This window comes from Myotis daubentonii, chromosome 1, assembly GCF_963259705.1.
Source record: "Myotis daubentonii chromosome 1, mMyoDau2.1, whole genome shotgun sequence".
In the NCBI taxonomy this organism is placed as follows: Eukaryota; Metazoa; Chordata; class Mammalia; order Chiroptera; family Vespertilionidae; genus Myotis; species Myotis daubentonii.
Genome location: NC_081840.1, coordinates 83,857,371 through 83,870,614, shown reverse-complemented (window position 1 = coordinate 83,870,614; position 13,244 = coordinate 83,857,371).

Sequence of the window (13,244 nt, the reverse complement as noted above, 5' to 3'; positions counted from 1 at the left end):
TTTCTATTTCATGATGTTGAGGTTTGTAGTTTCTAACTTAAATTAAAAGAAATCAGTGGGGACTATATGGTGCTGAATGATAAATTTAAATGTTCTTGCTATTTACAAAGACACAGGTAAATTCACACACACACACACACACACATACACACACAGACACGGACACACACACACATGTAGTTTGGGGAAGGAGGAATATGGATGTTACAAATGCTAACACATTCTCATTACCACACTGTATCGCCTTTTCCATATCATGACACTATCGAATCAGACCCTAGGCATGACCTGTTATGTTTGTAAGAAAAAATTTCAAAAAGTTTAGAAATTCACAGAATTGAAGAAAGTAGTTTTTCACCAAATTTGAATGGAAAACAAGCTTAGGAATTTTACACATCTCCAGTGACATCAACAGTTACAAATCAGGTTTCTTCCCTGCCTTGTTTGGAATGTATGCAAACTGAGCTAATATAGCGAATCATTTTTCACTTGGAAAAATTTTATGACTTCATTTTTAGAAATGAACTCAAATGCAAAATTCTCTCTTGATTGAGTGACTAAGGCAGTGACTTTACCATGGTATATTGTGAAAGAGAAAAAATACCAATGAGTCACAGAAAGTTTTGATGAAAGCACAGATTTTATTCCACATGATTCATTTTTGACTTTTCTTTCTTTTGCTTACTTAAAGTGTTTCATTACCCCTCACTCAGAGCAAGGAGAGTAGGGACTGAAAACTCTGAATGTCTTCTCGTTCACTGTAAAAAAGGCAGAGTTAAGGACCCTAGAATAGAGTTGTTTTCCTAAGTGGATCAGGGTTTTTAGGATCTCCCTCCTTTACATAATGAAGCTAAGGTAATTCTCAAGTCTAAGGTCTACACTGTTTGCAAATATTTGTAAGAGATTGATTATGGTAAAATCAGGGTCAGAATTGGTGCTCTGCTACTGCTGATACTCTTGTAGTAGTTACTGAGCTTTCTTTGCACAAACTAACCCTCCATCTTTTCTTCATGTCATATGACACCCTTGCTTCACAGCAACTCAGGTAGGCTAATGTCTAGGTTAAGCTGTGGTCTGTGGGTGCATGCATGGTAATGGTTGCAAACAACTTGTAATAATTTTATTCAGTTTAATGAACGATTTTCTGCTATTTTGACAAATGCTTCCTATATTTTGAAAAAGATTGTTCCAAAATAAATGGTGCAATGCACTTTTCCAATAAGATCATACTTACTAATAAATGATACAGCAAAATGTAGTTTTTCTATTCTAAGAAATGAGTTTAAGTAAGCAGGATAGGCATATCATTTTTAAATTTTGTGTCATAGGGTGTGATTATAGGTGAAAATATTGTATTTAAGAATGTCAGGGGGAAAAGGGACTTGGCTAGGACCAGAAGATTCTTCTGAGGGTCATGTAGCTGCCTTTTGCATTTAAATAGGAAGATAAAAATGCCCTGCTTAATACTCAGGTCATGCTAATAATTATAAAAGAATATCCATGAAAACTCATATTCATTCTTTCAGGTAACAAATATACTGTGTACCTTCTCTGCTTTATATGAAAAATATTTCATTCTGGAATGTACACTAAAAGAAGATAGGCAAAGTTACTGATATTCTTGAATTCACATAAGTTTTTAAGAAATACAAATACTTAAAATAAAATTTAATTTAAAAAAGTAAGCTTTATCTATATGGGTTATATAATACATTTATTTTATGTTTCTTAATTATAACCATTGCTACAACTTATAAAATGTAACCAAACAATGTTTTGAGTGACATAGAAAATAGCTTCAGTAATAGATACAGAAATATGTAAATCAGCTAAACTCAACTGTATGCTAATTGGCCAACACACCTCTCATTTAACCAACAATGAGCTATTCCACAAGAATCTGGAAATCAAATGGTGACTGTGGAGGCGTAAATGCATCTCTAAATTAATTTTCTAATATTAGACAGCCTCTAACAAACAGAAACTTGGAAAAATAAACAAGCATAAGGGCAGAAGAATATTTTGTGTGTGATTTTAATAAGTACATTGTTTTTTGTGTTTAGATGCTGTTGAATTTCATCAACCACTAAAAGCATAACAAAAGTAAACTTTGACTGCTTCCTACACACAACAAGCTTTTGGTGTCATTATAAATCAACTAGAGGCCTAGTGCACAAAAATTCATGCCCAGCCTGTTCCCTCTTGCAGCTGGGAGCCCTCGGGGAATGTTCGACAGCCATGGAGGTGGGAGAGGCTCCCACCACCACTGCTGCGCTCGCCAGCCATGAGCCTGGCTTCTGGCTGAGCGATGCTCCCCCTGTGGGAGCACATTGACCACCAGGGGGAGCTCCTGCATTAAGTGTTTTCCCCCTGGTGGTCAGTATGCTTCATAGCAACTGGTCACTCCACCATTCGGTCAATTTGCATATCAAGATTTTTCTCTTCTCAACTACTAAACATATTGTTAAAAGGGCAAAACATTTACTGTGTCTGTTTCATTAAAAAATCACTTCTGTTTTTCCCACAATTACTATATTATCAATTCAAAAAGTATATTATGCATTTATTCACCTATATTTACTTGTCTTGTGTAAATATGTATGTTTATATATTATATTATATATCCACACATGTTTACTTATTTTTCTAACCTATTGTTAGAATAACACAAACTTTTCATCAGTATACTATGAATAAATTATTGGGATACATTAAAATAAATAAGAATAAGTAAAATCATGATTCTTCCATGTTAACATTTGTACTATATTCATAGATTATAGAGCTGAACTGGTTCTTAGGGACAGTTTAATAAAATCCCTCTATTTTGTAGATAAAGAAACTGCAATTAAAAAACATGTCAATGATTACATAATTAGGTATATGTTTTCAGTGTTTGTTAACTTTATATGGCACATAAAACATTCAAATGGAATTAAAAACAAGTTTCTGATGCTAAAATCCAATGGTGTTCCCAAGATGAGATGTTTCTAAAACACTGGACACTACTGACAAAGCCATAGACTTCCTTCCATTTTCTTCTAAATTGGGCCATCTCTAAGTATTAGCCTCAATAGGATCAGACATTTGTAAGAATCCCTAACTGTGTTTATTGTATGTCCTCATGGTTTATTTGTTATATTATATTAGAAATAAAATTTTATTTCAAAATTAATGATAAAGTTTTAAGATATAAAGACAGCAGTAGTCTATATACAGATCATAGATGTGAAAAATGTAAAATTTTCTTTTTGTACCAACCTCTTCATGTAAAACTTATCCACTTTTCATGGTTTAATCAACAGTGTAGAATCCAGAGAGAGCACCAACATAGTACTGTCAATGTGAATTGTTGAAGAGTTGTTAGCAAAAAAATAAAAATCATTTTATTAGCATTAGAATTTTTTATGAATTTCATTTCTTTTGTCCCTTATTTATAATTTAATCACTCTTGATAGGAGGTTTTTGTACTGATGAATTTAGTAATTCTAGCTTCTTATACAGACTGTGCTTTAGAAATTACAAAAATGTTGCAGACACTAAGGTTACTGATTTTCATTTCATACATATATATTCAGTCACATGTAAACTCACTGGGATACCGATATTATGAATAAGCATGGTAAGAAATGTGGGCCTTGATTAAAGATCATGGCAAAATTATCTTCCTTTAGGTCCACCATGGACGTACACCTGATGTATTAAAATTTTTTTGTAGAAATAATTAACAAATAGTGGTGTTTGTATTATAGATAAATTTGAAAGGATCAAGTGGTTTTTAAATGACACTTGCATGGAGACAAGTGGACGAAAGAAGGTATTTACTTTCAAATTGCTAAATATCAAGGACAAACTGGTTGGCAGATGACACAACAGATGTTAATTCCAGTCCTCTCTTCTCCCTTCCAATCCAGAATTTTCACAGCAATCAGAGGTCTGAGGGTGCTAGAATAGTTCAATCAAGAGTTATACCCTATCTCTAGCAATTACAAATAATGTTGTTGTTGTTTTTGACCAAAAAAAAAAAAAGTAAGATAATAAACATGTATTCAAATACACATTGGAAATTTTGTTTGTTTGTTTTTGGGGTTTTTTTGGAGGGTTTTTGTTTGTTTGTTGGTGTGTGTGTGTGTGTGTGTGTGTGTGTGTGTGTGTGTGTGTTTTGTTTTTTGTTTTTGTTTTTTTGGATCCCATACATTTTGACACTGCTTAATATATCGGCTTAAGTATAAAATATTGGCACTTAAATGGTATTCTCATGTTGAGTTTGAAAACAGTCTCTTAGCTTATACAAATACCTATAAGAGGGTAATTAGTGACCAATGGCTAAGAAGACCTCTGTGTTGAGAGGTTATGCCTAAGCCTCTTGAAGATTCTCCATGTAAACAAGACAGACCACATCACTCATTATCCCTCCTTTGTTTACTTGGAAAAAGGTTCAAACTATTTAATGAGAGGATTACCCATACTTCAACTCTATTGAAAAAGATTAATTGATATTTTCCTGTTGGAGGTTTTACCACTCGGATTTGGCTCCCCCTCTCCTATTGTTATTGATGCTGTGATCAACAGAGCAAAGTTGCTTAAAGGTTATCCAAATTTCACAGCTTAACATTATTCAAACTAATTATATTTTTCCTTGTCTCATGGACTTTGAATTGCAAGGACTATTAACTTGTTCAGAGAGATTATATTTTAAACTTTGTCTGAATAAAACATTTTATGATTAAATCTGGATATTTTAGACAATTTTGCTGACAATGTTATAGATTATTAGAGTACCTTCTCAAAATTGAATATTAAAACATAAAGCCAAACTAAAAATAATGAATTTTCCAGCTATTATTTTGAAATATCATTTCAATGTCTTCCATCTTTTTGGGAACAAATATAAAAAACAAGACCCCACCATTTTGAGATACAATTCTGTGATAGAAATCTTTATAATTTTTTTCTTAAAAATGTGTGTATTATGGACATATGGCTGCATATTTGGATAACACCATTTGCATTTTTCAAACTTGCATTTTTTTTTTAAAGCACTAGCTTGGCTTTTGCTGTCAGAATGGCGAACAGCTAGTGTATTCATCTAAAATTCCTAGTTTAACTCTTTGTCACTTTAACATTTTATGAAATGCTAATATATTCACCTTTTTAAAAAAGTAACTGAATATGTTGGAGGAAGTAAAATAAGAAAGCTTTTTTAAGCCACAAAGTTTAATAATAGGAGGAGTCACATCATACTGTGAGAAAAAAAAAGGATAGTGTCAAAATTTGATCTTAGAAAAAAATGCTTTTGAAAATTACTGTGGGAAAAAGCATGTTCAAATGATTTTACTTCAGATTAATTTCCTGGAAGGATTTGCAGATTTTATGATTTTCTGGGGTTATTTTGTAAAAGCAATTTTAGTTCCTGAGATTTAAACATAAAATACTGGAATACAAAACACACAAAAAATCTGATGAGAAAATAAAGATAATAACAACCCCTGACACTAGTAACTAATGTAGATTATGCTTTCAGGAGAAATAAATTTTCACTTGCTGTATGCTTTCTAATATACATGCTTAAATTGTATGATGCAATATTTAAAATGACACATATTGTGCACATGGCCTTGCCATAGCATTTTAAGAAATACTTTCTTCCATGTCCCACAGCACCCAGGAAACAACCTCATTTAAGGAAGTCAGGTACCCACTTATGGTTGAATATCTTACCTGTCTTACATAATTCATTCATATCAAAATTATGTTACCAAAAGAACATGTTTTGACTTACAGATTAAATTTCATATAAATTATACTTTCAAGTTGACTGATAATTAATTCACTGATAATCTTTTATTTTCAGATAACTACTCTAAAGGTCCATGTTACATCTTCTATATGCACTACCTTAAATTTTGCAATATTGTACATATATTTGGACATATTGCAGACATATTTGGACATATTGTGGACATATTTGGATATTTCAATTTTTCTTTTAATTGACATACTATATGGCTACTTATATTCCCAAGCCACTTCAATCTGCTTCTTTTAAATTATGTTTTGGCAATGTGTTTATCTAATTGGTATTTATTAGTTTCAATGGAATTATTTAATTAATTAACAGCTGATGAAAAGATAACAGTAAATATCAGCACATAAATTATGCTGTTAAATGGGTTCAAATTTTATTGGTCCTAATGCTGACATATACAGTTAACCTTATTGATTTAGATGAGTATGTTATAATAATATAATAAAAACTTTTTTTACCACAAGGCATTATAATATGACCACTATGTCAGCTATTTTGCCTTTAAAACTGAAATGCATAGCCTAACATCAAACATATTGATTCTTTAAAATAGTCATTCTATAATAAATATGGCATTATCACTTTAAGTTCAGTTTGTCCTATTAGGTGATTAGAGAGTAAGGACATAATCAGAGGAAATACTTTGAAAGATAATCTTTCTTTATTCTCTTCCTTTGAAACACACAGTTAGAGGAACTATGGAATAGCAATACTTGCTGAACTGGCTGTTATATAATCTGTGCTTAATGATTAAGTGCTGATACTTAAAAAGTGGTCATTTATCCCTTTAAATATTGAATGTACACATATATATTCAATTGCCACAGCTGAGATAGTTATTCACACTAATTTAAGATATTTTTAAAAATATATAAAAATACCTTTAAGAATTATTAAATCACTGAACACATATAGTTTCATTATTCAATATGTGGCAGACAAAATAACAGGAGACAGGTAAACAAAGATGAATTAGAGTTGATTCCAGGTTATAGTCTAAAGCTAAAGCACTTATGTTAAGATCATTAGCACAAGTTGTCATCTACTCACAGAGAATTTGAAAAAAAATAAATTAAGGTCAAAACAGACTGTTAGAACTAATATAAGTTTCTAGTAGTTTCACCTCCCGTGAGGTTTTCACCCCAGTTCTAACAATGTTTTAAAGATATAAACCATAAGCCACTGTTGGAAGATGACAAAATATGACCATATTTTAATAATGTATTTTAAAAGCAAATGTACTGAATCCAGCTATTAAAAGGCATAACTTAAACAGAAGGAACACAAGACTTAAACAAAGCGGAAGACAGCTGTCCAGAAATTATCAATTGCTAAATCACACAGATTGTGATTAAATTTTAATGCAGCTTTTAAGCAAAGATTTTGCTTATCAGAAAGAAAGAATCCCAGAGAAAATATTATTATTGATTTCATCATTTTAGATGTAACTGATCCTTTAAGTAATTTTTCTTGCTTTCAATACCACTTTTAAAAATGTCTGCTTATACTGGGCAAACCACTAGATGTTTCATTTACAATTTTAGGCCAAATGCATAAATTGTTTTCCAGAGCACTCAAAGTCACATCTGTTGAAGACAAAACATAGCATTCAATCCATTGAATAAAAACAACACAAAACTGTAGAATAGTTGGATAGTCAAGTCTTGTAAATTAAATGGCATTGAAAATGATATTTTCTATTGATTTTTTTCAGGGAACCCAGTCTTTGTAGTTAAAATACACTGGTTACCTCTTATGTAACCAGTATTAACAGCAAGGCCAATGGAACTGCTGGAGCCTCTCACAAGGTTTAGAGTAAGGAATAGGGAATAAGAATACATTTTTCGTTTTTAGTGCAATGGCAGGCTGGCTCTCTGAATAAAGGTCCATATCATATCATACCATTTTCTCAATAAATTGTTAGAAGTGAGAAATCATTATAGTCATTCTTTATGTTCTAGTGGACCATCATTATTTAACTACTAGAGGCTCGGTGCACAAAATTCAAGCATGGGGGGGGGTGCCCGTCAGCCCAGTCTTCATCCTCTCCAATCTGGGACCCCTCAAGGAATGTCCGACTGCCCGTTTAGGCCCGGTCCCACTGGTCTCACAATCCAGGTCTGCTGGCTCTGAATTGCTCGCCTGCCTGCCTGCCTGCCTGATTGCCCCTAACCGCTTCTGCCTGCCAGCCTGATCACCCCCTAACCCCTCCCTGCCAGCCTGATTGACTGCTCCACTGCCGGCCTGATTGCCCCTAATTGCCCTCTCCTACTGGCCCAGTCACCCCTAACTTCCCTCCCTTGCCAGCCTGGTCACCCCTAACTGTCCTCCCCTGCAGGCCTGGTTGCCCCCAGCTGCCCTCCCCTGAAGGCCTTCCCCGCCCCAACTGCCCTCCTCTGCTGGCCTGGTCACCCCTAACTGCCTTCCCCTGCCAGCTTGGTTGCCCCTAACTGTCCTCCCTTTCAGGGCTGGTCCCTCCCAACTGCCCTCCCTTGGTGGCCCGGTTGCCCACAACTGTCCTCTCCTGCCCACCATCTTGTGGTGGCCATCTTTGACCACTTGGGGGTGGCCATCTTGTATATTGGAGTGATGGTCAGTTTGCATATTACTTCTTTATTAGATAGGATGTGTGAGACTATTAAAGTTAAAAAGTATACATTTAGCTATATAATTATGTGCCTTTATCAATTTAGTAAATGTACATTGAAAGCCAACTAAGTACCAAGCTAGGTATCAGTGTGTGTTCAGACATATTTATGTGTTCTCATAATATATGAGCATCTATGACAGCCGTGGGCAAACTACGGCCCACAAGCCGGATCCAGCCCCTTTGAAATGAATAAAACTAAAAAAAAAAAAAAGACCGTACCCTTTTATGTAATGATGTTTACTTTGAATTTATATTAGTTCACACAAACACTCCATCCATGCTTTTTTTCTGGCCCTCCGGTCCAGTTTAGAACCCATTGTGGCCCTCGAGTCAAAAAGTTTGCCCACCCCTGATCTATGGTCTTGAATATAAGGCATAAGAACTAATTCATTTTTTTCTCTAAATTAATGTAATTTATTAATTAGTCAATATGAAGTTATCAAAATATCTATATAATGCAATATCTCCTTAAAAGACTGTAAGTCTTCCTATTTTTAGAAATACTAGACATACCTTTCAAACCAAATGAATTTTAAAATAATAAAATATGTATGGTCTAAATTGTAATAACTATCCTGTTCTGCTACTTTTTAAATTCAACTATTTACCCTATTTCAAAAATATTCTCGATTGAATTACTGCTAGTCCAACTGGTTACTGGCAACATAGAAAAGTCAAGCACCTAAAACTATTTCCAGGTATCCCAAACACCATCTATGTAGATATAGATAAGCAGGTCCACTTACAGACATAGATATGAAATAATTGATTTGTGGGTTTTTTTTTACTTTTTAACCATGTAACAATTAGACCAATTGTTAGTAAATTAAAGTTCACTTTTTGCATATTCTAATTTGTGTCTTCAATTAATAAAGGTTTAAGAAATTAAACAGTACTCTTTGGGCATACACAGAGTTAAAAGAGCTTGTCTTCCAAACGAACAGTATCTGTGTTCATTGGCCCCCATAGTTAGTATTTTCTGAGTATTTCAAGGTCAGTATGATGTTTTAATGTATTGACCATTAACTGAATTCTCACTTCCAAACAAATCAATTTGCTTATTGGTAAATCTACACTAGTCAAATCTCATAAAGCTTTTGGATAGTACTACACAGACCACAATCCAAAAGCTGACTATCTCTTGGCTATCTTGGGGTTTTTGTTTATGTTTTTTGGTTGGGATGGGGGAAGGGAACTGGAGAAAAAAATTTAATATCTTCATTTTTGAAAAATAATCTATTTTAAATTTTATCAAAAACAAAATTCTTGGTTACTATAATTTTCTGACTGAAATAATTTAAGTATTATCAAAAATACGAGATGTTTTGAATTTTCTAGGAATTATAGTGATATAGCATTTGCCTTTATTTCATCCTTTATAGAAATAAACTAGAGGCCCAGTGCACGAAATTCGTGCACGGGGGCGGGGGGTGTCCCTCAGCCCAGTCTGCACCCTCTCCAATCTGGGACCCCTCAAGGGATGTCTGACTGCCAGACATCCCCCTCACAATATGAGACTGCTGGCTCCCAACTGCTCGCCTGCCTGCCTGACTGATTGCCCCTAACTGCTTCAGCCTACCAGCCTGATCACCCCCTAACCACTCCCCTGCCGGCCTGATCGATGCCTAACTGCTCCCCTACTGGCCCAATTGCCCCAACTGCCCTCCCCTACAAGTCTGGTTCCCCCCCAATTGTCCTCCTCTGCAGGCCTGGTCACCCCCAACTGCCCTCCCTCCCCTGCTGGCCTGATTGCTCCCAACTGCCCTCCCCTGCTGGCCATCTTGTGGCTGTGGGCACTGCCATCTTTGAGGTCAATTAGTATATTCCCTCGTTATTGGCTATGGGCACTGCCATCTTTGAGGGAGGGCAATCAATTAGCATATTCGCTCCTTATTGGCTGTGGGTGCTGCCATCTTTGAGGGTGGGGCAGCCAACTAGCATATCCCCTCCTTATTGGCTGTGGCCACCACCATCTTTGTGATGGTGTGAGATCAATTAGCATATTCCCTTTTTACTAGATAGGATGATTCTTGTTTGAATTTTGGAAATTCCAAAGTCAAACTTTCCATGTCATAAATGTTTACCTAGTTCAATTAGGGGCAACATTTATCATTTAGACAACAATCTTTCTAAACATCTTAATTTCAAAAATATCATTATAATCATTTGGGAAATTGAAATTCTATTTTCTAAAATTCTATGAATCAAATAATATTGAAAAATATCTGTTTACCTATATTGTAGAAATCTCTTAATCAAATATAAGGTGAATTAAATCTCTGTTACTTCAAGTGATCTGCAAGGACCTCCAGTATGATAAGGTGTCTCATTCAATGTGTCTGTACTCTCCTCTGACTGGGTAGCATAAGGGGGATAACTTCTATAGGGCAGTGGTAAACCAGCTTATCCTCTGCAGCCTGGAAACATTCCATCACTTAGAATTCATGTTTTCATAACTATGTGTCTACTCTACTTTTGAATTAAGAATATCAAAATTCCACTTTTCATAACATTTCTAAGAAAACCAGAAGAAATCCAGACCCTATTCCTCCAAAATGAGGATAATTAGGGGTGGTTTCAGTGTTCCTGACCAAGTGTTAAATGTTAATGAGCCAAATAAATGTTAAAAAAATCAGAGAATTTATAAAAGTGAACGTTCATTGAAACAGTCATCTCATCTCCTTCCTGCCTTACTAGATATCATTCTATATCATTTATTATAAAATTTTATGTTTCTACATTACTTGTTAAACTCAGGATCCAATTTCCCGTTCACCAAAATACAGAAACAACTCACTTTTCCTTTACCCAAGGGAGGCAGTCATTTCTACTATTTTAAACAACTATTTTGCCATTTAAAAGAAACATATTACATACATTTTTTTTCTTATTGTTAATCCTCACCTGAGGATATTTTTTCCATTGCTTTTCAGAGAATGGAAGGAAGGGAGGGAGAAAGGGGGAAGAGAGAGAAACATTGATGTGAGAGAGACCATACATTGATTGGTTGCCTCCCACATGCACCTGACCAAGGCCAGGGAGCCAACCCAAAACCCAAGTACATGACTTTGACTGGGAATTGAATCCAAGACCCTTTGGTGCATGGGCCAATGCTCTACTACTGAGCCACACTGGCCAAAGAAACACACACATTCTTGATGGTAGTGATGGGAAACAAACAGGGGAGAGTAGAATTAGATAATTTCTTGATTGCTAATTTAAAATAAAGCATAAAAGCAGAGACCAACTATTCTCTGTTAAAGACAACTTCAGCAGGTTATAAATACTTGTTACCTACAGTTCTTGAATTTAATGGATTATTAAAAAGATGACACTTCAACTTCTGTGTCTGTGAGGGTGCTTTTGGTAGAAGTAAAAATGAGGTATTGCTTTCTGTCTTCCTAACTACACAATCCACCTATCCAGGTGGAATCACATCACATGATCACATGGTCCTCTTGAGTTCAAAGAGAAAAGTGTGATAGATAAAATGAAAAGAATTGCTCCGGGAACATCATTAAACTTTTTCCCACTGCCTGTCTGGTCATTGTGTCTTTCTCTTGAGCTGGCTTCATTCTATGTACTATGTAAGTTGAAGCCCATATCATTTTGCTTAGGCTTTGCTAAAAAATAAAATAAAATAACAACAATAGTATCTAAAACTTTTGAATAGCATTTATGTGTCCTGTGCTGCACTGATACTAATCTATTTTATCCTCAAAACTGAAAATTTGTCTTATTGTGACTTGACTTCCATTGGTGGGAAGTAAATCATGTGTCTGCTTTTCAGCGTATGTTTCCAATTTCAACACCACATGGTTAATTCTCAAGGACTGGAATTTACAAGAAGCATCAGAGTAGACTTTTGACCATTAACTTGGAAATGAGACATATTTGTGTGAGAATCTCTATGCCATTACTTGGTCATGACCTAGGGAAACTTATCTAGCCTTCCTATGTCTTCACTACCTCGTGTAAGAAATGGGAAGAAAACATATTTTGCGAAGTTTTTGAGAGAATTTAATGAAATAATATACAGAAAGCAGATGATATACTGCTCAGCACTGTGCTATAATGGGGTAAGTACTGAATATTAATGTTAATAAAGAACAATAGCATGAAACGGCAGAACAAGATGACACCCTATAGTGTTTTATCCTAACCCTTTTCATACCTATAAATCTTGTCATTCATAGGGGATTACCTGTCATGAGAAATGAGACTGACAGCTTGAAAGGAAGTCATACCCTTCAGAGTGGCCCAGAGCAAAGCCAGAATACAATTAGATATCAGGAAATTAACATATAGACATGTTGCAGTTTTCAAGCTGTCACTTTAGAGTATAACATTTCCCCAATGACATTAGTGCAATTGTTCAGCAGCGAGTTTTAAGACATTTTCTCTTGTTTTTCTCCTGTGCTTTTTTTCCTTTTCTTTTCTTGTTGGTATGTGATATTATCTTCCCACTTAGTGTGCAGTCCTCCATTTGGAAAGCAGATAGAAATCTTTTTCACCAACCCTATTATGTCTTTTAGATTTAAGGAAGTTCTCTTTTCCTCTCCCATGTTTTCAGATTTTCTGAAAACTATTTTAAGGTTACTAATATCATTTCACATGTCTTTCAGAAAGGATTTGAGGGGGCATAATTGAATTTTTTTTTTTTTGGTTACTAGAACCTTAATCTTTTTCTCTCCCCTGTTATAAAGACTATTGAAAAACAGCAGGTCTAAGCTTTAAATAGAATTGAATACATCTTTGAAAGCTAATACGCTATATTGTACTAAA